This window comes from Carcharhinus amblyrhynchos, chromosome 2 (assembly GCF_965287045.1).
Source record: "Carcharhinus amblyrhynchos chromosome 2, sCarAmb.v2.hapA, whole genome shotgun sequence".
Classification (NCBI taxonomy): domain Eukaryota; kingdom Metazoa; phylum Chordata; class Chondrichthyes; order Carcharhiniformes; family Carcharhinidae; genus Carcharhinus; species Carcharhinus amblyrhynchos.
In genome coordinates this window covers 1641227-1665944 of record NC_137325.1, presented here as the reverse complement: position 1 = coordinate 1665944, position 24718 = coordinate 1641227, and the positions used below count along the sequence as shown (strand labels likewise).

The 24718-nt window shown below is 41.4% G+C and overlaps 1 protein-coding gene across 3 annotated transcripts in view; it reads left to right on the top strand.

The window, feature by feature from the left end:
* LOC145351806 (cadherin-18) overlaps window positions 1-24718 on the top strand; it is a 556159-nt gene that overhangs the window by 94575 nt on the left and 436866 nt on the right. For all 3 annotated transcript variants that reach the window (XM_080201464.1, XM_080201490.1, XM_080201499.1), the window contains exon 2: window positions 22151-22302. The gene's annotated coding sequence lies outside the window, so the exon portion shown is untranslated. The remainder of the gene's footprint in view (window positions 1-22150; window positions 22303-24718) is intronic.

The following is a 24718-nucleotide window of genomic DNA, read 5'->3' as shown; positions in this document are numbered from 1 at the left end:
GTTTCATGTTCTCTTTGATGACTCCTGCTGTGCAAGAGATCATTCCAATTCAACATGTCCAGTGGGAAACTGACAGCATCACACTGATCATCCACTTTACCTCCGGATCAGTTTTATTGTCCAACGGGTTTGATGCAAAGTCAAATTCAGTGGGTGCGAGCAGGCTGGGAATCCATTGTGGAGATTGGAGCTGAAACAAGTCAGTTCCATTAATCACAACTTTCACTCCTGTGAGGTGGGTCTCTGTGTGGTTTCCTCCGGGTGCTTGCTTCTTCCCATCGTCCCGAGATGTGCAGGTTAGGTGGATTGACCATGCTAAATTGCCCCTTAGTGTCCCGAGGTGTGCAGATAAATGCATGGGGTTACAGGCAACTGGATAAGATGCTCCTTCAGTGAGTCAGTGCAGACTCGATGGGTTGAACGGCTGCCCTCTGCACCGTAGGGATCCTGTGATTCAATGGTCTGAGAATGACAGCCATCATCTCAGGAGGACAATACATGTTTGCTGAGCAAGGGATTCTTGAAAGAATAATATGTGACATTGCGACCTGGTTCAGCTCCAGAGAATGTCAGTAATTCACTGAACAGAGTGGGCCCAACATCAGCACCACATTACCCAAGGGGGCAGAGGGACACACCCAGATTGTCCAGGGAATCTTCACAAATTACCAAAAGATAAATGGAAGACCCAGACCTTGCCTTATGCACAGATCATTGAAGATGGCAGGGCAGATTGCCAGAATAGTTAATTAAGTGTAGCTTTTCCTGGGCTTTTACAATCGAGGCATAGATTACATAGAATCATAGAATCCTACAGTGCAGAAACAGGCTATTCGGCCCATCAAGCCTGCAACAACCACAATCCCACCTAGGCCCTATCCCCATAACCCCATGCATTTACCCTAGCTAGACCCCCTGACATGAAGGGGCAATTTAGCACAGCCAATCCACCTAACCTGCACATCTTTGAACTGTGGAAGGAAAGTGGAGCATCCAGAGGAAACCCACACAGACATGGGGAGAACATGCAAGCTCCAAACAGACAGTAACCCAAGACAGAAATTGAACCCAGGTCTCTGGTGCTGTGAGGCAGCACTGCTAACCACTGTGCTGAGCCTACATTAGTTAGGCCTCAGCTGGAATATTGTGTACAATTGTGAATGCCACGCTGTAGGAAGGATATGAATGCACAGTCGAGAGTGCGCAAGGGGTTTGCAAGAATGGCTCTAGTGATGAGAAACTTCACATAGGAGGATAAATGGGAGAGGTTGGGACTGTGTCATGCATTATGAGGTGTGCACAGATTTGTAAAAAAGCAAAAATGTTTTTACAACAACAGTCTATGGCAGCTTTCTTAAAGTAACAGGCAAATGCTAAACAAACCACATCTCGACCCCAAATCAAAGACCAAACATCATGGCAGCAGGTGGTTCCTGTCAACTGTGTTTGTGCACCATTCAAAACATGGTGGTAACAAACATTACTTAGACCTAGAAAATACTCCCCGAGTGGACTGCAGACCTGAGGATCTCTGAATCCTCAGGAAAATGACAGGAAAAAAGATTGAAAACTCAGCTGAGAATGGAGCATCAGAGGAGCTGCAGATTCAAGCAGACAGTCAAACAACCAAACTTCTGAAACAGCTTAGGGTAAGCATGGAATCCACATTGCCACTCCTGGAAGCATTCCAAAGTGCTGAAGGCCAACAGGCTTAACACTGGGACAGTTTGGAGCAGTGGACTCTCTAGATACAGAACAGCTTCAGGTTTGCATAAGAAACAAGAGATCAGGTCAGTATATAACTCGACGCAGTAGTGGACATAGTAGATCATGTTATTGCAAGACAGAGTGTGTCAGTGAGGCTTCAAGATCAAATGAGGAATTCCTCCAGGCATTTGATCCATGCTTCAAACAAAACCTGAAAACGCTACAGCCAGGTAGAGAGTCTAGATCGGAGATTAACAGAGACAAGACATTGTAATAGAAAGAACTCCACAACCGAGACAGAGCAGGAGAACAAAAGAAGGGACAGAAGAGATAATATCATTGGGAAGGAAACCAACAGAATTTTGTACTAGTGTTAAGTTCTGTATGGAAACAAAGAACCAGAAACAAGCAGAATCTCAAACCACCCAAATGGAAAAGCCTATCAAACAACAAGAGAGAGTAGCTCACCCTCAATCTGAAAGTGAAATCAAAAGTAGTTCAGGGAGATAGTCTAAGCACCACAGACACTAACCTTGTGAAATCCGAGACTTTGGAGGGAGATTTAGGAGGATATATGTATGTAGAAATATTTGGGACATAGTCCTTGGGATATGTGACATAAATAAGAGACTGAAGTTTGGTGGGAAGCAGGAGTACAATCTCATGTAGAGTACTGAAATGGGCGGCATGGTGGCACAGTGGTTAGCACTGCTGCCTCACAGCACCAGGGATCTGGGTTCAATTCCCGGCTTGGATAGCTGTCTGTGTGGAGTTTGCATGTTCTCCCTGTGTCCACGTGTTTCCTCCAGGTGCTCCGGTTTCCTCCCATAGTCCAAAGACGTGCTGGTTAGGTGCATTGGTCGTACTAAATTCTCCCTCAGTGTATCTGAACAGGTGCCGAGTGTGGTGATTTGTGGATTTTCACAGCAGCTTTATTGCAGCGTTAATGTAAGCTTATTTGTGACCGATTAAATAAACTTTAACTTTATATATAGATGAGTGAACAGACAAAAGTATGGTTTTTACAGGGAATGGTTTATGATAGCATTCTTAGGACAACAAGCAAACCCTAAAGAAACCCCATTTAGACCCAAGATTTGAGCTGGAAGGAAAATTCATTAACATCAGCAACGTTATGAACCAGCCCTCCAACATTGACGGCATTACTAACAAATGGTGCAATGTTAACAATATCACCACAACTGACAACATTAGTGATATCAAACAGAAATCCCACAATACTGGGAGCAACACTGCTTTGTACAGTGTGCCAACTCACCACTGAGTGATGATTGCCAAGTCTCGAAGATGGAGCCACAGCATCCTACTACCCAAGTGATACCATGAATAATATTATTCTAAAAAGAAAACAAGCTATAGATGTATCTCAAAGTGTTCAGTTTAATTATGAAAATTAATCTTCTTCAGTAAAATAAATTTAATGATGAAAATTGTTATATTGAGACAGAGGGATTATAATGAATGAGATGTTATATTATTCATAAAGAAATCAAAGCTACTTGTTATGAAAGTGCACATCTGGGATGCCTCATTTTACTGTTTCACTGCAGTCAAAAGCCAAATTACAATGTATTAGTCTCCCAGTCCATAAACCACAAAGAAAACAGAAAGGTATACACTCAATCAGGCTCTGGCATTTTACCTTAAGAATGTGATTACTTTGGACTTATTGAGAACCAGAAGACATAACAGAACCTGCCCACTTTTCTGTCCAATAATTTAAAATCGGAGAGACTCATGATAAAGAAGTTTGGGGTTTCTAGAATTTCTCCTCTCTGAGTAAACACACACAGGAAGCAGCAAGTCTGCAACTTACTCGATGTTCAACTTTAAAAGGAGCAGAAAGATTATGGAGTTCAGTTGTATACATTTTCAAATCTGATCCTTTCAAAAACAAGATCCTTGGTTTTGTAAATAGAGGCAACATGTTGAATTGCGTAGTGTACTCACAGCCCAAGGAGTTTTTTCATAGAATAATATCCCAACAGTGCAAAAGAGGCCATTCAGCCCTTTCAGTCTGCACCAACTGTGTGACAGAGTATCTTACCCAGGCTTTTTTCCCTGTTCTATCCCTCTAGTCCCACACATTTACCATGGCTAATCCATCTAACCTTGGGACACCTAAGGTGTAATTCAGCATGGTCAATCCACCTAATCATAGCGTTGGACTGCAGGAGGAAGCCTGAGCAGCCAGAGGAAACCCACACAGACATGGTGAGAATGTGCAAATTCCACACAGTCACCCAAAGCTGGAATTGAACCTAGCCACCCCCCCCGCCCCCCCTGCCAAAGCTGTGATGAAGCAGTGCTAACCATTGTGCTGCCTTTGATGTGAAGGGCTCCTAAATGTAGACCTTGCAATTTCTCTTTATACTTAGACTCAACTTCTAAGTGTCTCCTACAGATTCCGAGGCAGCCCATCACTTTGCTAGCCTGCAATCTTGAGTTGAAATTCTTGCCAGCAGTGACCCTGGGATATAACCTGTGATGCGTGTGAGTGTTTTAGAACAGCCAGTGGTCATGAGTGGGCAGCAGCAGTCACTGATAGTGAGAAAGAGTTGTAATAGAAAGTTTACCCTCTCTACAATATGCTAAGATATGGATATAGGGAAAAGCTCAGCCCTTTAAGCCCTTGCTGGTCAATCCTTAGGTAGATCAAACATTGCTGAATGACACAAGCTCAACACCAGTTCAGGGAAGACCCATTTCAAATGTATCAGAAAATCTGGGTTGGATGTCTTTCAGGCATAGCCACAAGAACATAATCCTTTATGTCCCCATTTCAGGTTCTTCACCCATTGTGGTCAGTTTTACATGTTTGCTTTTGTCAAGATATTAATGTTATGGAGATTATACAGAAGGAGCTTACAAAGATATCAATGTAGCGAGTTTGATCGGATTTTATGAATAATAAGAGCTAGAATTGTCTCAAAGCATAATGGATGATAACGAAATAAATGAGGAAGACTGATTGTGGTGTAATAGTAGGTCAATTTCAAAAGAACAATGGAAATTTTTGACATAAACTTTTAAAACAAGTCTGTTGGGACATGAAAACTTTCACTTTTTAAAGAACGACAGAAGCAAAATTTTCAACACCTTAACAAATAAAGGAAGTACTTACTTGAAAAAGGAACATTTTAAAAGGACGTGCTTAAACCGGCAGGGGATTTGAAATAAAGGAATGGTTCTCTCAATGGTTACTGTTGTAAATTTTGATAGCACCAAGTTAAAGTCCAACAGGTTTATTTACTAGCACGAGCTTTTGGAGCAGTGCTCCTGCATCAGGTGACTTACCTGATGACGGGGCAGCACTCCAAAAGCTCATGCTACCAAATTAACCTGTTGGACTTTAACCTGGTGTTGTGAGATTACTTACTGTGCACACCCCAGTCCAATGCCGATAACTCTACATCGTAAATTTTGACGGTTCTGTAATTTCCTACAAGATATATAGGAAAAAGCAGGACTGCAATTCTTCAGCTAGTCCCATGGGTTCATACTCCTCAATCACACTTTTTCACAAAGCATTATATAATTCCAAAATCATTTACAGTTTATGAATTGCTTTATGTTACAGATGGGACATAAGGGAAGTCTACTGGCTCAGTATTAGGGGGACATGGGGATTCACTTATTGAATGCATTTATTCATGATGATGTATCCTTAAAGCATCAGTGTAATTTGGTTGCAATTCAGAGAGATTGTTGGAAAGTATTACTTAAACAAGAAAAGCGACACGTATTTTGAAAATTGAAAGTGGTTTATGAGGTTAATTGGTGACAGTGGGTTGTTGGAACAATTAAAATGAATACCCAACAAATCAAAACCAGCTAAAAGAAAATAAACCTCTCAGAAGTAATTGGACAGGATGGGAGTGAGATGACTATTGTATGAGTGAAGATTTTCACTTGTACTCAAGCATTTTAGCATCAAACAATATTTAGCATAGCAGCATTTGTGACGGGTAATAGACGCATGATTATGTCAAATAAATTAGTATAAAAGTGAGTTAAATATTTAAAAAAAAGCTTTGTGACTAAGAAACCTGTCAGCTAGGGAGTGCAATTAGAGGGTGAATAGGGAGGAAAGCAATGACATTGTCAGGGGAATGTGTAACTTTCAATAAATATGCTTTAACAGAATACTTCAATAGTTTTCATCCATAAATATAGACAATTAGAAAAGAATAATATTGTAAGCGGATTAATTAAAGCTAAGTTGGGTCTTCACAAAAGACCACTGTAAAAAAAGTGTTACAGTAGGTTATCCACTTTGGAAGAGATAATAGTAGGGGGAATTATTATTTAAAAGGTGAAAAGCTGCAGCATGCTATGGTGCAGAGGGACCTGGGGGTCCTTGTGCACGAGTCACAAAAACCCAGCCTGCAGGTGTAGCAGGTGATCAAGAAGGCGAATGGAATGTTGGCCTTTATAGCGAGGGGGATAGAATATAAAAGCAGGGAGGTCTTGCTGCAACTGTACAGGGTACTGGTGAGGCTGCATCTGGAGTACTGTGTGCAGTTTTGGTCGCCGCACTTGCGGAAGGATATATTGGCATTGGAGGGAGTGCAGAGGAGGTTCACTAGGCTGATACCGGAGATGAGGGGGTTGGACTATGAAGAGAGACTAAATAGACTGGGTCTGTACTCATTGGAGTTTAGAAGGATGAGGGGGGATCTTATAGAGACATATAAGATAATGAAGGGGATGGATAGGGTAGAGGTAGAGAGATTCTTCCCGCTTAGAAAGGATAGCAGGACTAGCGGGCACAGCCTCAAGATAAAGGGAAGGGGGGGTCAGTTTAGATCAGAGTTGAGGAGGAACTTCTTCACTCAAAGGGTGGTGAATCTCTGGAATTCTCTGCCCGTTTAAGTGGTGGAGGCTACCTTGCTAAATATATTTAAGACGCGGGTAGATAGGTTTCTGATAGACAAGGGAATTAAGGGTTATGGGGAGAAAGCGGGAAAATGGAACTGATCCACTTCAGATCAGCCATGATCTTATTGAATGGCGGGGCAGGCTCGAAGGGCTAGATGGCCTACTCCTGCTCCTATTTCTTATGTTCTTAAAAGTGCAATATAACCCATTATCCAAACCTGTGATTGGATATTTATGATAAATCTGATATTGTTCATCAAAATGATGGATGGGATTGTGATGATGCAATTTCATAACCTTATGAATCACTATCATTCCAGTTATTGCAACAAGACTACTCGTCTTTAGTTTGTTACACTGCTTACCAGTAATTTGACACTATTGAATGCTTTGATTTGATCGATCCAGTATCTGTTCTAAATTAATTGTCCATTCAGATTTTATCCCATTTTATTCTGATGTTTTGATACAATGTCCTACATTGCAAACATTCTATTTTCAATTAAAAGGTTTCAAAATGTCACACTTTGATTCGCTAAGGAAACAGCAAATGGATTTCTGTATGCAAATCAGCCTACACAGAGTTGGATTTCCCCAGAGAGGCAGTTTGTTGTGATCTAATGATAGTTCTCATGGGAAGCGCTGTCTAAGTTGAGAACCGAGTATCAGTGTGGGGATTACATCAAAAACAGAAAATGCTGGAAAATCTCAGCAGGTCTGACAGCATCTTTGGGGAGAGAATAGAGCCAACATTTCAAGTCTAGATGACACTTCATCAGAGTTGTTTGATGAAGAGACATGTGCTGTCAGATCTGCTGAGATTTTCCAGCATTTTCTGTTTTTATTTCAGATTCCTGTATCCGCAACGATTTGCTTTGATATTAGAATGGGGTTGTTGGACTGCGGTCAGAGAGCTGCCTACTTGACAGCCACAACACTGGATGATCTGGCCAACTTCTGGGTTGGAAGCAGGTTGGTTTGTGGGTGCAGTGGGACCCCCTTGTTAAGAATCTGGGACAGGGCAGTCAGAATCCAGTGCTGCAGACTCGTGGAGCTTGGTGGTAGGCCCCTCATCTTTGGGGATTCACTTGGGTTAATAGCTAGCCTGTGGCCACAAACAAGACTCCAGAACAGTAAGTTGCCTCCATGGTGCTGGGGTCAGGAATGTTACAAGAGTGGCTATGGGAATTCTGAAGGGGGAGGGCGAACAGCCAGTGCTGTGGTTCACATTGGTACAAATGACGCAGGTTAAAAAAAGAGTGAGATCCTAAATGCAGAATATCGGGAATTCATAAGCAAATTTAAAAAAATAGAAGCTCAAAGGTCATTATCTCAGGATTACTACCAATGCCACATGCTAGTCAGAGTAGAAATACTAGGATATATCAGATGAATATGTGGGACAGTGGGATCGGTTCTGGACAAGGTGGGATGGGTTACACCTGGCCAGGACTGGGACTGATGTCCCCGAGGGAATATTTGCTAGAATCATTGGGGAGGATTTAAACTAAGATGGCAGGGAATGGGAATGTACGCAAGGAGTCAGAGGAGAGGGAATCAAGGGTAAAAATCCAAACGCAGAAAGGAGAATAAGAAATGTGATATGCAGAGAAATCAAGACCCAGAATCAAACCAGACCGTAGTGGGAACAGGACAAATAATAAAATGTCAGGCCTTAAGGCTTTGTGCCTTAATGTGTGGGGTATTCACAATAAAGTGGATGAATTAATCATGCAAAGAAATGTAAATGAGTATGATTTGGCTGGGGTTACAAAAACATGGCTGCAATGTGACCAGGGATAGGAAGTAAATGTTAAGGGGTATTCGGTATTTAGGAAGGACAGACAAAAAAGAAAAGATTGTAGCGTCACATTGCTGGTTAAAGAGGAAACTAACACATTAGGAGGATATTAGCTCCGACAATATGGAACTGTATGGGTAGAACTGAGAAACACCAAGGGAGAAAAGCATTAGTGGGGGTTGTTTATTGACCAAACTGTAATGATGAAACTGGGGATAGCATTAAACAGGAAATTAGAGATGCAGGCCACAAAGGATCATGTGTAATTATGGGTAATTTTAATCTGCATGTGGATTGGGCAAATCAAATTTGTCACAGTACTGTAGAGGAGGAATTTTTGGGATGTATATGGGATGGTTTTCTGAACCAATATGTTGAGGGACCAACTAGAGAACAGGTCATCCTAGACTGGGTATTGTGTAATGAGAAAGGAATAATTAACAATCTATTTGTGAAAGACCTCTTGGAGATGAGTGACCGTAATATGATAGAATTCTTCATCAAGATGGAGAGTGATATAATTGACTCTGAGACTAGGGTCCTGAATCTTAATAAAGGAAACTGAGATGGTGTAAGACACAAGTTGTCAGTGATGGACTGGGAAGAATTACTTAAAGGGACGACAGTGAATAGGCAATGGCAAAACATCCGAGAGCGGATGGTTAACAGTTAGCACAAAAATAATTGGTGCAGGAATAAAAGGGGAAAAGTGGTCAGACCATGGCTCACAAGGGAAATTAGGAATAGTATTAGATCCAAGGAAGAGGCATATAAAATATCCTTAAAAATGCAGGAGACCTGAGGATTGGGTGCAGTTTAGAATTCAGCAAAGGAGAACAAAGGGACTGACTAAGAAAGGGAAAATAGAGTATGAGAGTAAGCTTGCGGAAACATAAAAACTAACTATAAAAGCTTCTGTACGGATGTGAAGAGAAAGCGATTGGTGAAAACAAATGTAGGTCCCTTACAGTCAGAAAGATGGGAACTTATAATGGGGAACAAAGAAATAGCTGACCAACGGAGCATACCTTGGTTCGGTCTTCACAAAGGAGAACAAAAATAACATATCAGCATTGCTGGGGAACACAGGCTTTAGTGAGAGGGAGGAACTGGAGGAAATCAGTATTAGTAGAGAAATAGTGTTGTGGAAATTGACAGGATTGAAGGCTGATAAGTCTCAAGATCTGATAATCTACATCCCAGATTAGTTAAGGAAGTGTCCCAAATCTTCCAAGATCCTCTGGAGTAGTTCCGATGGATTGGAGGGTAGTTAATGTAACCCCATGATTAAAGATGGGAGGTTGAGAGCAAACAGGGAATTATAGACAAGTAAGCCGGACACTGGTAGTGGAGAATATGCTGGAGTCTATCAAAAAGGATTTAATAGCAGAGCACTTGGAAAACATGGCAGAGATAGCGGGTGGTGCGGTAACACAGTGGTTAGCATGGCTGCTTTACAGCTCCGGGGACTTGGGTTCGATTCCCGGCTCGGGTCACTGTCTGTGTGGAGTTTGCACGTTCTCCTTGTGTCTGCGTGGGTTTCCTCCGGGTACTCCAGTTTCCTCCCACAGTCCAAAGATGTGCGGGTTAGGTTGACTGGCCATGCTAAAATTGCTCCTTAGTGTCCTGAGATGTGTAAGTTAGAGGTATTAGCGGGTAAACATGTAGGGATATGGGGGCAGGGCCTGGGTGGGATTGTGGTCAGTGCAGACTTAATGCATTGTAGGGATTCTATGATTCGATGAGATCAGCCAGAGTCAGCATGGATTTAGGAAAAGCAGAGTGTTGAGCTATCTGTGCTGTTAACTATTGTTTCCTGTTCAAAACAATACTTAACAATTTGCTGCTTGAACAAAGAACAAAAAAAAATTACAACACAGGAACAGGCCCTTTGGCCCTCCAAACCTGCACTGACCACATTGCCCAACTGAACTAAAGCCCCCTCCCCTTCCGGGGACCATATCCCTCTATTCCCATTCTATTCATGTATTTGTCAAGACGCCCCTTAAACGTCACTATTGTATCTGCTTCCACTACTTCCCCCAGCAGCAAGTTCCAGGCACCCACCACCTTCTGTGTAAAAGCTCTGCCTCATATATCCCCTTTAAACATTGGCCCTCGCACCTTAAACTTATACTCCTGAGTAATTGACTCTTCCACCCTGGGAAAAAGCTTCTGACTATCCACCCTGTCCATGCCTCTCATAATCTTGTAGACTTCTATCAGGTGTCCCCTCAACCTCTGTCATTCCTGTGAAACAAACCAAGTTTCTCCAACCTCTCCTCATAGCTAATGCCCTCCATACGAGGCAACATCCTGGTAACTCTTTTCTGTAACCCTCTCCAAAGCCTCCACATCCTTCTGGTAGTGTGGCGACCAGAATTGAACACTATATTCCAAGTGCAGCCTAACTAAGGTTCTGTAAAGCTGCAACATGACTTGCCAATTTTTAAACTCAGAGTGTCTTGGCTGATGAAGGCAAGCCTGCCTTCTTGACTAGCTTCTCCACCTGCATTACCACTTTCAGTGACTTGTGCACCTGTACACCCAGATCCCTCTGCTTATCAATACTCTTAAGGATTCTACTATTTACTGTATATTTCCTATTTGTATTAGACCTTCCAAAATGCATTACCTCACATTTGTCTGGAACTTGGAATTTGGAACATCATCTAACTGCTGCTTTACCTAATGCCATTGAGAAAAAAAGAGCATCATGGCGAATATCTCGACCCATTATAATGCCAATCTCCGGCAGCAGGAGAATGCATTCATATCAAAAGTTGATGAAAGTTATTGCTGTGTATTAACAACATAGAAATAGACCATTTTGCCCAGTGGCTCTGTTCCAGGGTTTATATTCGACACAAGCCATGGGCGGCACAGTGCAACGCCAGGGACCCAGATTTGATTCTGGCCTCGGGTCACTGTCTGTGTGGAGTTTGCATGTTGTCCCTGTGTCTGCATGGGTTTCCTCCAGGTGCTCCAGTTTCCTCCCACAGTCCAAAAATGTGCAGGTTAAGTTGATTGGCCACGCTAAATTGACCCTACTGTTCAGGGGACTAGCAGGGTAAATATGTGAGGTTATGGGAATAGGGCCTGGATGGGATTGTGGTTGGTGCAGACTTGATGGGCCGAATGGCTTCCTTCTGTGGTGTATGGATTCTATGAAGCCATTAGTTTATTCTCCTTCCAGCTTCCCCTTAAACACCAAAGGAAAGCTTTTATCTCCTTAAATAAGCTGATGCTAATCCTGCACTGCCACAGGACTGCCAGGTGGGAGAATTCCACCTCCAATATATTACATCGAAAGTATTACCTTCATTTACCCTTTATGTTGCTACTTTAAAGAATTCGATAAGAAAACATGATTGGAGCATGACTTTCCCATTTGGAATCTGTGCTGATTTCTCTTCATTATATTTTCCATTTCTGGATGTTTTTTCCATTATATCTTTGATTATGAATTCCATTATCTTTGCAACCACTGATGTTAAGTTAATTGCTGAATGGTTCTCTGGGCTTGTTCTATCTTCCTTTTTAAATACAGTAAATCCATTACTGTCTGCCAGTCCACTGATCTTATTCCTTTTTCTAATGATAATTTATATATATTGTAATCATGTCTTTGCTATCTCTTGCCTAACTTCTTTCATCTGCGCTGGAGGCAAACCAAATTCTTTCATAAGCTGGAACAAAGAAGTGAGATGTATAATTATTATTTCCCTCTAAACATAATAATAGGATTCTTCATTCATTCTTCACATTAATTTCTTTTAAAGTTACAGTTCACTTCATGTTTTAGAATAAGATATTTGTGACAGTATTTTCACTTTATTATTTTAGGATGATAGAACCATGGAATCTCTACAGTGCAGAAGAGGCCATTCAGCCCATCAAGTATGTACTGACTCTGACAGAGTACCTTATCCAGGCTTTCTCCCCAGTTGTACCCCTGTAATCCCACATACATTAGCTATGGCCAATCCACTTAACCTACACATCTTCAGATATTAAGGGACAATTTAGGATGGCTAATCCACCGAACCTGGACGTCCTAAGACTATGGGAGGAAACCGGAGCACCTGGAGGAAACCCACGCAAACACGGGGAGAATGTGCAAACTCTACACAGACTGTCACCTGATGCTGGAATCAAACCCGGGTCCCTGATGCTGTGAGGCAGCAATGCTGACCACTGTGCCACCCAACTTCACTAGACTTCAGAGTTCCCTAAAATTGTTCAGACAGATTTCAGGATTGCTTGTCTTCACATTCTATTTATACATTCATTTTTCATATCTTACTGGTTATCAGCTCAGTACAAAGAGAAGAAGAGGCAGTCCTATCTCTATTTGTAATTCGCTTCATTACTTATTGTTGTTAGTCAGTGTACAACTTAAATCATGCCGTTTGTATCAAAACTATGCAGTTTAAAATGCACTCCTATTGGTTTCCATGGCAATTCCTGAGTGATCACCGAATGAGAGATATTACTGATAAAAAGAGCTACTCTGGCCAGGTCTCTGGATGCTATTGCCATGTCTTCAGATGTCGGGTCTTCCTCTTCTGCGCTGTTAGTCTTTGGAGTTTTGCTGCAGCTGGTCACGAAACTTCCATCCTTATCTGTTATGAAGTTGCATATATAAGGTTAAAAATGTGGTGTTTGACAAATGTAAATATTGAAAAGAAATGCTAAGAAAACCAAAAGAAATCATGTAGCATTGTCTCTTTAAAAAGCAAGTGTTTTTGTGCTTGGGTTTTTAAATTGAAAAAAGCCGGCTGCAGAAGCAAAAGCCTAGCAGCCAGAGTTCCAGCATAGCAAAACAGGCTTTTGAATTGGACCAATGTATTTAGCACTCAAAGGCACAGAACCAATTGAAGTCAAGTTTGAGCATTGTTGACAGCCTCAAGCCACTCAAATTGCGGGAATACTGTGAGATAATTCTAGGCATTTAAACCTGGACCTAGGAGAAATAATTGTGACCGTATTCTTGCCATCTCTTTAGTCAGAAGGAGGGAGTGGCGAATCTCTCATATCGAATCTTGCCGTTTAAAGTACGTCTTCATAAAACTTACTTTCCAGAAGATGTGTCAGACCTGAATAGCAAAGAGTTGTAGACTTCTAACAATTACCTGGTTGTGTATGTATCCTGTTGAGAATGATTGGAATTTTTAAGCTTTTCTTTCCTTCATGAGTCTTATATTATTCAGACAGCATTCTACTGGGGAGTTTATTCAGTTTGTTATTCAGTCCTGCTCCTATTTCTTATGTTCTTATGTTCTTGTTAATTGTTTTAATAAGGTTGAGATCAGTTTTAAAATAAAGACCTCTTAATTGCTCATGATAGAGAATGTCATAGAAATCATAGAAACCCTACAGCATAGAAAGAGGCCATTCAGCCCATCAAGTCTGCACCGACCACAATCCCACCCAGGCCCTGCCCCATATCCCTACACATTTCCCACTAATCTCTCTAACCTACACATCTCAGGACACTAAGGGACAATTTATCATGGCCAATCAACCTAACCCACACGTCTTTGGACTGTGGGAGGAAACCGGAGCACCCGGAGGAAAGCCACGCAGGGGTTATACTCATTGGAATTCAGAAGAATGAGGGGAGATCTTATAGAAACATATAGGATTATGAAGGGAATAGATAAGATAGAAGCAGGGAAGTTGTTTCCATTGGTGGATGAAACTAGAACTAGGGGGCATAGCCTCAAAATAAGGGGAAGCAGATTTAGGACTGAGTTGAGAAAGAACTTTTTCACACAAAGGGTTGTGAATCTGTGGAATTCCCTGCCCAATTGAGGCTACCCCATTGAATGTTTTTAAGGCAAGGATAGACAAATTTTTGAACAGCAAAGGAATTAAGTGTTACGGTGAGCGGGCGGGTAAGTGGAGCTGAGTCTACGAAAAGATCAGCCATGATCTTATTGAATGGCGGAGCAGGCTCGAGGGGCTGAATGGCCTAGTCCTGCTCCTAGTTCTTATGTTCTTATAAAGAAATGCTTGCCCAGTGAACTTAGCACAGAATCAAGAATGAACCTCCGGGAAATATTCTCTGTCTGCAACTGTTCCACATTTGGTAGAGGGCACATCTGCAACACCAAAGAACTGACACTATTTGGCCAGAATTTTACCACATCCCCCTCCCCGTGCCCCCACCATGAGAAAGGCAGACAATAGGAGGGTCCCTTGACCATGGGTGGGATTTTACGGTTTTGGGACAAGCGAGGTGCCCAGTGAATCTCCACATAGAGAGCTCAGTGTTAGCTCCAATCACAGGCTTTGAATTTTCAGGGCAGTTTATTATATTTAATAAATAAAGGTCCCGTATAAAGGTTTCACTGTACCTTAGCCAAACTAAAAGCCTTTGCCCCTCATTAGCTATTGCAGTATATCCTACTGGGGCTTTTCTTAAACCACTGCTGGCTTAAAAGATTCGCAGCCTTTGGAACAAGCTGCGATGCTATCGACTGATGGTCAAAGCTCATTCCATTCAACTGGAAGGGATTAAGAGGAATTGTCAAGTATTTTCCACTTTATACTTTAAGGAAGGCCCCTTAAAGAGTCAAAACTTGTGAAATTTGCAATGAATAAATCAATTTCAGATGTAAACTCAGATATTCTATTTCCTCATGGAGACTGTAACTACAGACACTGTGAACACATTGTACAATGCACATTGCTTTGATTGCTCTGTACTCAGACCTAGTTTAGCAGCACTTTCTGTATTTTTCTAAATTATGACTCCTTTATGCTTCTAATTGAAAAGTGGAGAAGGCAGCACTTCCTGAGGTTTTAAATTCATCAATTAGCACCAACAGTTTCTGCACTTGTAAATGAAAAGTAAATAATCAGAAGTGTTTTTGATGCTTTGATTGGCCTCTCAGTTTATTGTTTTTGCCTAATTAAGGAGTTGGAACCGGAGAGAACTCAGCGACAACATATAAAAGTATCTCATTCTGAGTGGTGAGCAATTAGACTCTCCTGCAATATCCCTAGGTCTGGGTTTAATTACTGAGATGGTATTCTTATTAGCATGCATTACTTTATCTTTCAAAAAAAATGACTCTTTTAGACATATTGAAAGTTCTTCAAAATCATTATCTGTGCATGTAATGTCTCCACAGCCGCAGGCAGTCCATCCTCTCAGACCTTGCCTGGATATGCTTCACTAGCTTTTGGTAGCAGAGTGGATCACTTTGGCAGAAAGTGTATTGGTGTGTTTGAACAGAGCAGCAAAGACAATGTGAGACTTTGTCTTAATCACAGTCAGAGAAAGGGCACAGTCAGAACACTTCCTTCATCATTGCTCTGAGTATTTGGACCTTTCATTCCTTCTCTGTGGACACCACTGCACAAATCATCAGGACAGAAGAAAACATTGAAAAGGCCATTCAGGCCACTGAGCTTGTCTGATTCTCCTCATTATGAATCTGCACAAAATATCCTTCTTGCTTTGACACCGAGCTCACAAAATAAATGTGTTGACTGTTCCATAATAAACACACCTCTGTTCATATTAGGGGTGGCATGGTGGCACAATGGTCAGCATTGCTGCCTCACAGCGCTAGAAGCCCGGGTTCGATTCCCAGCTTGGGTGACTGTGGAGTCTGCACATTCTCCTCATGTTTGCGTGGGTATTTTCCGGCTGCTCCGGTTTCCTCCCACAGCCAAAGATGTGCGGGTTAGGTGGACTGACCATGCTGCATTGCCCCTTAGTGTCAGGGGACTAGCTAGGGTAAATTTATGGGATAGAGTCTGGGTTGGATTGTGGTTGGTGCAAACTTGATGAGCCAAATGGCCGCCTTATGCACTATAAGGATTCTGTGACATTCAAGATCCTACAACTGACTTATTGTTATTTCATCACACGTAGAAACAGAAAATGCTGGAAAATCTCAGCAGGTCTGACAGCATCTGTGGAGAAAGAATAGAGCCAACATTTCAATGCTGGATGACAATTTGTCAGAGCTGATTTATTTTTCTTTTACCATTATGTTGTGCAGGGTTATTTGACAGAAATTTGCTGGCTAGGACACAGGGAGAACGCTCTGCTTTCTTTTAAATATGATGTGGAGATGCCAGCGTTAGACTGGGGTCAACACAGTAAGAAGTCTCACAACACCAGGTTAAAGTCCAACAGATTTATTTGGTAGTAAACACCACTAGCTTTTGGAAGATGCTTTTGAAGGAGCCTTGGTGAGTTTCTGCAGTGCAAAATATATTCCCCAGACGATCTGGATCAGAATGAGAAATAAACCAGACTCACATCCTAAGTCAAAGGTTTGGATCAGGAATCACTACAGCAAAGGAAGGAGAAAAATAGACTAACCATGTTTGAGAAAATATGGAAGGTAGAGGTGGGAATTGGCAGAAATGAGTATCTGGTGTCCTCTGGCAATGTCAAAACATGAAGTAACCATCCTCACAAACTACACAGGCTATTTGCTTCAAAGATAAGGAATCAACAATATTTCTCATAAGGACAATCCCACAAAGGAACAAGCTAATATTTAATCACAGCCCATCCGTGGATATCTTCAAAACCCAACTTTAGATTAGCTTCAATTTATGTTTTTTATGACGAGGACTATCATCTCAGGAGGTCCTGCCTGGTTTAACCAGCACTCTATGTGGAATATGAATATTAATCTGTGATGTTGGCACAACTGAAGCAGAAGTGGTTTTCTAAACATTATTCCAGCCAATAACTTCAAAAGATATCAGTCTAGATCCTTCACATAAATTACTTTTGATTATTACAGCTGGTGAAACTATTACCAGATACAAATATGATATAGTCACTGCCAAAGAAATACACTGCTTCAGTGTGAAATGCAGCCACAGATAAAGCAACTAATATTAGCTGTTGTCAAAGAGAGTGATCCCTGCAGCATGGAGTCAACGTGAATAGAATTTGTAAATCTTGGGGTGGAGTGGGGATTAAGAGATGACTTGACAATGAATAATAACAGATCATATTGAACTGGAGTTTCTATTCTTAACATGAGACAATGAGAAAGGAGAGTATGATGTTAGAGTGTGGGGTGTGAAATTTGTCATCGACACAAGGATAAGCGGAGAGTTGATGATTTTACATGCTTGCCAGAGTCTGTTCCTCAGCGGAGAAGACATGGTGTATAACAGGCTGCAAATTTGCTGTTGTTTGTTTCATACAACAATACTGATCAATTATATTTCCCTGTAGGTGATCCTCCCGTCTGTTTCACAGTGAATCACCACTTCCCTTTACTCATTCTTGGAAAATAGACAAGAGGGAGCAAGGTCCTTTATTAGTTGTCACGAGAAGATGCCAATAGTTCTATTGCTTGAGTTGCTATGGTTTCCTGGGTGAAGATGCTCTCACAAGATGTGTTCTGTCGTGAGTTTGAGGAAAGTGATGCATTAATGATGAGAAAGCGATGATACCTGTCACAGTCAGGACAATGTGTGATCTGGAGGGAACCTGGAGATGATGGTATTCACACAACATTGCTGCTCTTGTTCTTCAGTGGTAGAGGTCACAACGCAGGGAGGAACTGTCTAAATAATCATAACAAGTTGCTGCAGTGCAACCCAAAGCTTGTATATTCTGTAGCCATCGTGCAGTAGTGGAGTAGGGAATGGATACTGAGACCAGTGACAGGAACATTAATCCAGCCTGGCTTCCTGTGTTAAATTTAATCACTTAATATTAAAAGCACAAAGCATCAATGTACTTCAACACCGCACAAGCCTCTGACAATATGTCAGTGTTTAAGAAATTAAGTGTGCCAAGGGTACTTTGTCCCTTCATGGCATGTTTTGGTTATACTTCTGAACAAAATGTTGTTTGAATACTGCTAGGTAGTTGCTTATTTTAGTCTGACAGCACAGGCGAATACCTCTTTGTCCAAATGCTTGGTGATCTGTTCCAATTTCTCCTTATGTTTTCAGGTGTTAAATTTAATTTGATAATGCTTTTGTGAAATACTTTGGAATGGCTGACTAATTTAAAGGTGCCAAATCAATGCAGATTGTTGATGTTGTCACTGCCTTGTCACAATCATCTCCTTTCAGTTTTTTCCCAATGTAAGATGATTGTTCTGGATAGTGTGCAGAAAAAAAAATATTTTCCAAAAGAAAACCAAAATTAAATTTAAATTCTGTCCTCTTTAACAAAAGACAAATTGCCTTCAGAATCCTGTTAGTTGTTACAATTTTAGTGCGCAAAGGATAACTCAGTGTGGTGAGGTGTTTTCATGACTTTCTGTTTGCAATTCTGCAAAACTATGCAGTGATTTAAGAATTGAAAATTGGAAATTGAAAATAGCGTTTTATGAAATAGGCTGAGTATTGACTGCAAGCTTCGGGTTGGCAAGCTTTCAGTTCCTCTATTATCTGACAACAAGAATCTTTCTGGAATCATGATTGAGCAGGGTATCGATCATCACCCCCTGAATGCTTTCAGTGTAGTCTCTGGAGAGGCAGCCTATCTCCTGATGTTTTGAAGTATCTGGTCCATTTAATTAATTGATGCTGCTTTGCTTTAGACATTAAAAAAAACATGAAGTTTGCAGAGAAATTGAATCAAATGCCCATGGCCGAATGTTGAGAATCCCAAGAGCGCAGAAGGAGGCCATTCAGCCCATCAAACCTGCACCCTCAACAATCTCAGCCCAGCCCTATCCCCGTAACCCCACATATTTACCCTGCTAGTCCCCTGACACTGAGGGGGAATTCAGCATGGCCAAAGCACCTAACCTGCACCTTTTTGGGCTGTGAAAGGAAACTGGAGTACCTGGAGGAAACCCATGAAGATATGGGGAGAACATGCAGACTGCATATAGAGAGTGACCCAAGCTGGGAATCAAACTTGGGTTCCTGGCACTGTGAAGCAGCAATGCTAACGACCATGCCAGCCCTAAATGTTGACAGTCATCATCAGTGTTAAATTGGATAAATCAGGTTGCTATTTTAAAAGACATTTGAATATTTAGTTTATACAAAAACATTTGACAACCTGCAGTGAGGATACACCATTGGCAATGGGACCAGAAGATCCCACCAGGCCATGCTGAATTGCCCCTGAGTGTCGTCAGATTTTTTTACTGCGTTTACCCCAGTCCAACGTCGGCATATCCACATCATGACTACTATTGACACCGCAAACTGCCGGATCCAAGTGGAGAGGATCTCCAAGAAGATTGCGCATATCGACACAGACATCAATTTTTTACAGAGATGCAAGAATGCAGCAGTAATCTGTAAACTGTCTGTGCTTTATATGCTTTGTCTGAGGCCAGAACTCTCCAGTCACCTGACGAAGAGGGAAACCTCGAAAGCTTGAGTTTACTATCAAATAAATCAGTTGGGCTTAAACCTGGTGTTGTCAGACTTTTTACTGTGTTTACCCCAGTCCAACGCCAGCATATCCACATCATATCAGGGATTAGCAGGGCAAAATACTTGGGGTTACATGGATAGGGTCTGGCTGGGATTGTGGTCGCAGCAGGCTCGATGGGCTGAATGGCCTCCTGCCATTCAGGATTCTATGACTATTAACTCAACATTTGGCCATGGGTATTTGATTCAATTTCTCTGCAAACTTCATGATTTTTATTTAACTTCTAAAGTAAAGCAGCATCAATTAATTAAATGGGCCAGATACTTCAAAACATCAGGAGATAGGCTGCCTCTCCAGAGATTACACTGGAGGTGGTCCAGAAAGGTGATGATCGATACCTTGTTTGAGCATGTCTTGTTGTTGAATGTTTTTGTATAAACTAAATATTCAAAAGTCTTTAAAATAGCAACCTGATTTATCCAATTAACATTGATGATAACTGACAAAGAATTTGAAATATTAGCTTGTTTCTTGACGAATTTATGTTATTTACATCGATATGTGATTCACAATATTGAATTAAATATACAGTTAAAAAGTAAATCTACGTCCTGTAACATTTACAGCCTTGGGTCACTGTGTGGAGTTTGCACGTTCTTCCTGTATCTGCGTGGGTTTTCTCTGGGTGCTCCAGTTTCCTTGCAGAGCCCAAAGATGTGCAGCTTAGGTGGATTGGCCATGATCAAACTGCAGGCTTGTGGGGTTAAGGTGGGAATTTGGCCTCGGTATGGTGCGCTTTTGGAGGGTTGGTGCAGACAAGATGGGCTGAATGGCTTCTTCTGTAGTCTAGGGATTCTATGATTTCTGATATATTTACTATGTAGATATTTCATAATTGTTTGAAAAATAATGTATGTATAACATATCATCTTCAGATATTTTGTGCCAATACGGTTGTATTTTTATTCAGGTTTGTATGTCAAAGGCTCATTAGGTACCATTAGATGTTTATATTTCTGGGGTGAGACCATGGACAGGGAGATACTTCCTGGTCTCTCTGCAGTGTGATCCAGCAGTGGGAGGCAGCAATGGGATTTCGCACTGACTGAGCCCCACACCGCCAGGAAGCCCGCCTGGAGGGCGCACCATCAGCGATGGGACCAGAAATGAATCACTGGAAAATTCCAGCCCACATCTCTAATCCTGGGTGGAATTCTCTCCTTTGGGACTAAGTCCCATGGTGGAGGGAGCGGGATGGAGACAGAAGTGGAGAATGTTTCCCGCTGTTGAGGACAATGGAAACCAGGCCAGATATTTTTGCCCTGGGGTAACTGGTTATGCAGCTGGGTGTTTTGTGTCATTTTCTGTGGCAGTGCGGGCTTGATGCCGCACAACCTGCCACATCGAAATGGCGCCAAACATCACTGACAGAAGAAAATGGATCGCCTGAAGAAAGAAGCTGGATCCACAGGAAGACATTGAGGCTGTAAGATAGACACCCTCAGTGAAACTGAAGCTGGGAGATCCATTCGATCGATATCCTTCCTCACCCCCACCCCTCCTCCCACCCACTGCTCTGTGATGAAAGAATTGAGCCCTTAAATCTCCTTCCTTTAAGAAAGGATGTAAATGCATTGGAGTGAGTTCAGAGGAGGTTTACTGGAGTGGTGCCCAGGATGAGCTGGTTGCAGGAAGGTTGGGCAGACACTTTAGAAGAGTGAGGGGTGCCTTGATTGACGTCTATAAGATGTGAACGGCCTGGGCAAGGTGGATGTGGAAAGGAAGTTTACTCTTGGGGTGAGTCTAGAACCAGGAGACACTGTTTGAAATTAAGGGTTGCCTTTGTCGATTGGCGATGAGGAGAACATTTTTTCTATCAGAGGGTTTTGCGACTTTGGGACTCTCTGGAATGATTGAATATTTTTCAGGTGGAGGAAGGCATAGGGTTGAATTCTGTTTCTGCTGTGATTTTATCTGTTCGTTAATACTGCTCCTGTGGGTTAGCCTTTGCTTGCGGTCCAGACTGGAAGGCATACGTTTCTGTTCACTAAGTAGAATAAAAAATAAATAAGGAGATAGAAGCCTAAGCAAATTCTGTGAAGGGTTACCAAAATGCATTTCTCATCATTCATACTTCTAATCATTATTGACAGGTTTTGCAAGATGGCTCTGCCAAGCAAATCGAAACTGTTTCTTGAGGATGAATTTCCAATAACTCATATTAAAAATGTGCCAGACAGTGAAACTTTTTGTTCTTGTGTATTACACAGAATTTACAAATAGAATACTGAATAGTGAATTACCTCCACTGCCAGCCTTGCAGTATTCTCCTTTCTATCTGTGCCTTACTCATTCACATTGATTCCATCATGTTTAACGCAGGTTGTTTTTCTTTACAGATAACAGGAGTCATCAATCACCTCATCAGCAAAGTAGATTTGGAAGTAATAGAAAGTTATATGAAAAGAACTTGCTGAACTGGACAACTTGCCGTGGCTGCGATTGGCTGTCAATCCTTCTCCAAATCCAATGCAGTTGAGTTGTCCTTGAGGTAAGTGTTGTATTCTCAAGATCATTCTGACTGGTGTTCAGGGCACTTATCCAAGTTCTTTGTTATAACTTATTTAATAGTAGCTTCTAATATTTTCCTGAGGACACATTCTCTTCCAGAGAATGGTGCAAAATGGATGATGATGAAGATACTATCCATTTAACAATCCATGTGATTTTTTTTCATTGTCAAACTTAATCAGAAAGAGAATTAAGCAGAATATTAAATGAGCCACTAACTTGTAGCTGTACGTGCATTGCCTTAAAACTATACAGTCTTCCTTAAAATAATGTATCACTCGTGATTCTTTTCTTAGGCTCCAAATACAATCTCAAATTCAACTCAAATACATCCTGCTAACCTGAAAAAGATGCATTCATGCCATTTTTCTGTGTCCTGTTAGCTAGACAATCTTCTATCCATGCCGATATGTTACCCTGTACATGATGAGATTTTATTTTCTGCAATAACCTTTGATGTGGCACCAAATGCCTTCTGTAAGTCTAAGTACAGAACATCCACTGGTTCCCCTTTATGCAGAGCACACACTACCATCGCTAAACCAGCGTTTATTCCTAACCTCTCGTTACCTTTGAGAAGGTGGTGCTGAGCTGCTGCCTTGAACAGCTGCAGTCCATGTGGTGTAGGCACACCCACAATGCTGTTAGAGAGGGAGTGACAGTGAAGGAATGGTGATGTATTTCCAATCATTTCCACGGTATGTAATAATAATTGTTATCTGTGCTGTTGAGCTAAACTGAGGGTAGGCTGATCAGATGGATGGCAGATGCATAGTTTCTCCCAGCTAATGGCTGTCGCATCATCAGTTTCCTGCCGTAATGTGCATGTGAATCACTCATTAGCGTTGAAAAGTATCAAAGGTTGCGAACTGAAGCACGTTGTAAATTCGGTGTTCTGACTCATCTGAGTAACTTGCTAAAAGTCTGTTCACCGTCACAGCCATCGCGGACCCCAGGAATAGTGTCACCATCCTGTTCGGCTGCTGTTTAATTTCTTGTTGAGAGGTTATTGTAAAATGTATCTCAGACTGGAGTTTTCTTCGTTGTTGGCAATTCAGCACGAGATTACGAGCGATCTTGGGCAACAGAAAATTGTTTCCGTGTTGAGATTTGGTTGGGACTCGGCAGCAATAGTTTTACTCCAGATCTGTGAACCTTGTGGTTATAACAGACTTTCTCACCTCTCAGACTCAGCTTTCTGAAGTCAAAGGTCAGTGTCTCAGTTGACTGTTGTATCAGTCGTTCCGTACCAGCTATTGCCAAGCATGAGAAGAATAGGGTAGAGTTTCTGTTCTAGGTGCAGATGGTAATCTGGCTACAAATCACTCTTGAAGTTGTATTGATTTTCCAGAGGGAACTTGAAGTTCAAATTTCCATTGAAATTATTTATTTAATCACAAACATAAAATTTGTCATCAACCAATGCAATGGGGCAGCATTTGAGAATGGAATGATTTACTTTATTCCCTTACAGTAAAATCTATTCTTGAATGTATTTAAATGGTAATTTGTTGCAGTGTGAGAACGGAGAATGGGTTTATCACAAAAAACTGACATATTTTGAACCAGTCTTTTCCTCCACCTGTGAAAAGTGAATTGAGTAGATTGTAAACCTTTTTTTAAAGTGCCTTTGCACCCAAAGAACACTTGATTTCATGATATTTCCCAAACAGGTGTGACAATTGATGATAGTCTTGTTTATATTTTTGAGGAAATTTGTGTTATTCTATAGTATGTGTGTGTTTGTGCATGTACATGCGTACATGCATATGCCTGTGTGCGTGCATAGATGTGTGGCTATGTTTGTGTGTATGTGTGTGTGTGTGTGTGTGTGCATATGCATGCACCTGCATATGTGCATGTGTGGAAGTGTGTATGTATTCATATGTGTGTAAATGATTAATTAAGCTGAGGAAATATTCATGGAAGAGTTGAGGAAAAAGACTAAAGGCACAAGATGCATGCATTTATAACAAGACTTTCCTGGTCAAGTGGTTGACAGGTAAATAGGCTAGGCTTAGACATTTGCATTAGGAGATACATAGACATCTGTTGTTAAATTTCAAAGGGAAGTAAAAGGTTTTTCACAGCTTGCAAAGGTTTCTTGTTGAGTACTAAAATATTGTCTTTTTACTTTGCTGTTCGTACTTGAATATTTCCAGTGTCCGATAACTAGACATTACAATGTTGTATCGTCTGTTAACTGTGGAAAAAATATGGAAGATGAGACAGGAACTAAGGCTTATAGAATCTTTGTGATCTTAAAGTGTTTGCTACATTAACGTTTTGACACTTATGGGTAGGATTTCTGGTCCCACCCACCTAGGGAGTAGAAGTTTCTCTCCGAGGTTAATGGACCTTTTTAACGATTAAAATGTCTGTTCCCCCATGACGAT